General features: G+C 50.0%; 1 protein-coding gene across 1 annotated transcript in view; it reads right to left on the bottom strand.

Annotated features, from left to right (window-relative positions):
* Positions 1-314, bottom strand: part of LOC119587090 (G protein-coupled receptor kinase 1-like) — a gene marked incomplete at its 5' end in the record, with an annotated part of 148,076 nt that overhangs the window by 11,800 nt on the left and 135,962 nt on the right.

Genomic DNA, 314 nt, shown 5'->3' with positions numbered 1-314 from the left:
GGTATCTGTCATGAGCCCCGTGAGTGACAAACGCCGACCGGCTCTTGGCATAACGCTGCAACCAAACCGGTAAATGCGGGTGAAATTAATTTCCGCTTACGACTTAAAATGAAAGAAAAGAGTGCTGCTGCTACAGAAGCGAGAGCAGGCAGAGAACACGGACAGGGCGAGCTAAAACATCCGAGCTTAACCTTTCCTTTTGCCAGTTTTCCTCAGGACAAAATGCCTTTCTCGCAATCGCCATTTCTTTATTCCTCCGTCTCGTCTGCAGCCATAAAACTGCATCATCCCTTTGGCCTCGAGGCGGACGCTGA

The sequence above is a fragment of the Penaeus monodon genome, chromosome 22 (assembly GCF_015228065.2).
Source record: "Penaeus monodon isolate SGIC_2016 chromosome 22, NSTDA_Pmon_1, whole genome shotgun sequence".
Taxonomy (NCBI): Eukaryota; Metazoa; Arthropoda; class Malacostraca; order Decapoda; family Penaeidae; genus Penaeus; species Penaeus monodon.
This window is presented reverse-complemented; position numbering and strand designations above follow the sequence as displayed.